Source organism: Microtus ochrogaster, chromosome 18 (genome assembly GCF_000317375.1).
Source record: "Microtus ochrogaster isolate Prairie Vole_2 chromosome 18, MicOch1.0, whole genome shotgun sequence".
NCBI classification, from domain to species: Eukaryota; Metazoa; Chordata; class Mammalia; order Rodentia; family Cricetidae; genus Microtus; species Microtus ochrogaster.
In genome coordinates, this window is record NC_022020.1 from 46,074,425 (window position 1) to 46,078,698 (window position 4,274).

Here is a 4,274-nt window from a genome sequence, read left to right on the forward strand (position 1 = left end):
GAAAGTCACTTAAGGAAATGTTCAACATCCTTAGTCATCAGAGAAATGCAAATCAAAACAACTCTGAGAATTTGTATTTTTAAAATGACTATTTTACCAAAACAGACTTACAGATTCAGTGCAATCCCAATCAAAATCTCCAGCATGAGCACACTTCCCCACAGTATTTTTTTCCTCAGTGATGGTGCCTCTTCTTAATCACCACTAATTTCTTAGCTCCAGTTGACCAGCATCTATTGTCCCTGTAAAACAAAGACTTACTTCATTAGCTTTGCTCTTGTTAATTACAGCTAATTCTTCAGTCCCAGCTAACCATAACCACAGATCTCATTTTTAGTCTTTAAGTGACTTGCAAACTTCTCTCTGGAACTTCTCAAATTAGGCCTCCACTGTTTGCTTTACTCTCAACATTCTTATCTTCAGAGCTACAATAGAAAGGGATGGAGGAAGGTTGGACAGGGGAGCACGGAACCACAGTTCTTAGTTAGGGGAGCCACTTTAGGGTTGGCAGGAGACTTGACCCTGGAGTGGCTCCCAGGAGCCCATGGTGATGTCCCCCTTGGGCAGCTGAGGTTAGGCAACCTGAGATGACCCTATCCTATAGCAATACTGACGAATATCTTGCATACCACCATAGAACCTTCATCTGGTGATGGATGGAGATAGACAGAGAACCACACTGGAACACTGGACTGAGCTCCCAAGGTCCCAATGAGGAGCAGAAGGAGGGAGAAGATGAACAAGGAAGTCAGGACCACGAGGGGTGCACCCACCCACTGAGACAATGGGGCTGATCTATTGGGAGCTCACCAAGGCCAGCTGGACTGTGACTGAGAAAGCATGGGATAAAACCGGACTCTCTGAACATGGCGAACAATGAGGGCTGATGAGAAGCCAAGGACAATGGCACGGGGTTTTGATCCTACTTCATGTTCTGGCTCTGTGGGAGCCTAGCCAGTTTGGTTGTTCACCATGGACGGAGGGGGGCGGACCTTGGACTTTCCACAGGGCAGGGAACCCTGACTGCTCTATGGACTGGAGAGGGAGGAGGAGAGGAGCTTGGGGGAAGGGGAGAAGGGTGGGAGAAGGGGGAGGGAAATGGGAGGCTGGGAGGAGGCAGATACTTTTTTTTTCCTTTTCTCAATAAAAAAAAAGAAAAGAAAAGAAAATGTCATCAAGCTTTGAACTCCTAATGGATTTCTAGTTCCAAGGTCCTTTCACAGTCTTTCTCAAAACAACATGCCAGATCTTTCGCCATAGCCCATAATCCTATTACCATGTTATTTTAAGGTTTCTGTTTCTGTGATGAAACACCATGAGCTGGAGAAGGAGGGGAACCTGGAAGCAGTTGTTGATGTAGAAACCCTGGATACTGCTTACTGGCTTGCTCCCCATGGCTTGTTCCAGCTGCGCCTTTTTAGAACCCAAGACCCCCAACCCAAGGCTGGCACCATCCACAAGGAGCTGGGCCCTCCCCCAACAATCACTAATTTACACAATGTTGTACAGGTTTGCCTGAAGCTCAACCTTATGAAGAAAATTTTCTTTTTTGAGGTTCCCTCTTCTCAGACTACTACAACTTGTGTCAAGTTGACATAAACTATCCAGCACACAGGGGTCAAGAGAAAATAAACTCTAATGGGTCATGGAAAATCTTCTAACCTCATTAGTAAGTTGATTTTGGAGCTCCTCTCAAGGGCTAAACATTAGGTTAAAATGTAACTTTGTGACTGCAGTTTCCGTTTCCTTGAATTGTGGAATCAATGAAAAGAAACAAAAGCATGTTGAGTTTCACTTTCATGTTCTCGGAAATGTAGGAGATTCTGGATAGAAACTTGACCCCCCTCTCCTATGTGATTGGCTAGCACACTCTGAAGGTGGGCCAAAAGTCAAGACAAAAGAGCTACCCATCTTCCTGGTTTCTGCTGAGGAAGCAGAGGGGTTCCAGTGAGGGACCTCCAGCACAGCTGAGGGCTATTCCTGTCCTGAACAGTGAGAGCATCCCCTGGACACAGGATTTTCTGGTAACTAGGCGTTCAAATCTGAATTCTCACCCTCCTCTGTCTCTTTCCTAGAAAGCCTGTGAATAACAAGACATTTAGAGAGAAATCTTCAGAGTTGGGAAACTCAGTTTGGAAGCTAGGGGTCTTTGATTGGAGGCAGGCAGGACTGACTTGAAGATGTTCTTAAGTAATTATTCAAGTTTAGATAGACCTAAAGCAAATAACAAGGTTATTATTTAAAATTTACCCAGCTGTTTTAGATTTCAGTTTTGTTTGTTTGTTAGAGGAAAATGAGCGTTTCAGTATATATGTGTTGTGAATTATAACTATAGAATATATGAAAATTGTTGTGTCTCAATCTTGTTTTTGCCCAGTATTCGTTTCTTGTCCCATTCTACCCAGTTCAGGATATTTATTTTAAACCCCAATGGAATCTCGATTCGGATAAAAGATGCCCTCTGTAGGATGCTTCTGCTGTAACTTTGCTGGGGAACAATTTTAGGGTTTGTTTTTGTTTTAAAAATATTTGTATTTGCTGTATGACAAATTAATGCATCTCTGTAATATTTTGATCATCTTCACCCACTATTTCTGTGTCTTTTCCCATTCTTGTTCTCTCTGGGATCCTTCCTCTTCCCATGGATGCCCCTATGTTTTGTCTTCTTCACATTTTTTTTTTAATACTCCATTGATTTTAATCGGGATCACTTGCTTGTTCTGGTGTGGGATTATTTACTTGATCATGCTCAACTTTCTAGTTGTCATATCTCTATAGAAAAATGACTCTTTCTCCCCCCCACCAATTTGTAATCCTAAGCTAAGGATAAGGCATCATGTGCCTCTGATCTTGTTCCTGCTGAAATGTGAACAAGCTAAATCTTATGTAAGTCTCCTGCAGGTAACCCCAGATGCCAGGAGTTTACACCTGCAAGTGCCATGTCGTAGTCAGAAGAAATTATTTCACGCCACTCCCCCTGCCCCATTCTGTTTTCTGTGGTGTTCTCTAAACCTGGTTAGGGTGGAGGATTGATAAAAATTTCACTATTTTATTTAAGAATGAGCACTCAACCATCATTTACTCTCACCACTTTGACCAGTTATGAGACTACCCACTGGGTAGCATCAAAACACTACCCACTGAAAAGAAATAAATAAAAATTTAAAAACGAGACAAAAATCCAAATGGGGAATAAGCAAAATCAACCACAAAATCTTTGTCTCAGCAAGGCTGAGAGCATCAGTAATCTCTGGTATAGCCCAAAATATTTAGAAGGAAATTGGCCCATTTATCAAAACAGCAGCACTTGATGCTGAGGGCCATTTTTAATGAGGGAATCCTCTTTGACGTGTTGGGTTTTATCATGATGTTGGGGCACTAGTGAAGAAATGCATCCTTTTGTACTGATTAATATTTCATGTCACTATAGTTTGTTGTGGTCATACTCTGTGTAAGACATTTAAGACAAATTTTTCTTGTTTATTTTCTTTTTCTTGTTCGGTAGTTCTTGAGAATTTTATACAATGCATTTTATTTGTTTTTTTATAACATTTATATATTCATTCTCTGTGTCCTCATACACCAGAGCTAGGTGCTCACATGCTGGAGCATGCTTGTGGAGGTCAAAAGACAAGGTGTAGAAGTCAGTTCTGTCTGCTATGTGAGTCTTAGGATTAGAACTCAGATCATCTGATTTAGGGACATGTACCCTTGCCTGCTCAGTCTTGCTGGCCTAAGACAGTCTCAGAGTGTGCATGTGTAGACCAAGGCATGGGGACCAAAAGGATTGGAGGCTTTTGTAATAGATCCCCAGCAACTTTTGTCTTAGTAACTTTCCCCCAGGCTAAATGCAAAGGATTCAGGCTCATGGTTGCCCTGATAGATCCAACTACTTTCATTTTTATCCAGGTTCAGTCAGCTTTTGTGAGTGGCCAGATTTATTACCAAATACTTCATTTCCGTCACCATCAGAATAGTTTAAATCTGACACCCCTTCTATCCCCTGCTCCACCACCCCACCCCTCACTGCCTCCATTAGGTTTAGTGAGGCTGAGTGAGAGTTGAACCTGGATGTCTGTCCAGCTTGAGAGACAGTAACAAAACTCAGAGGGGACCCTGGCTTTATAGTAGGACTTGACTAGCCAGCAGGCCAGGAGCTGAGCGGCACCCCAGCACCCTGTAGAGTCATCACTTTTCTGAGTGTGGGGAAGAGGGTCTGGCTCTGTGGCTGTTGTGGACCCTGCTCTGCTCTGCTGCTAGTGGTGCTGGGGCTG

The 4,274-nt window shown here is 43.0% G+C and overlaps 1 protein-coding gene across 1 annotated transcript in view; it reads left to right on the top strand.

The window, feature by feature from the left end:
- Positions 1–1,924: 1,924 nt before the first annotated feature.
- The window catches only part of LOC101992774 (interferon-inducible GTPase 1-like), an 8,852-nt gene continuing 6,502 nt past the window's right edge, over positions 1,925–4,274 (top strand). Inside the window, exon 1 of the mRNA XM_005356136.1 lies at positions 1,925–2,024. The gene's annotated coding sequence lies outside the window, so the exon portion shown is untranslated. The remainder of the gene's footprint in view (positions 2,025–4,274) is intronic.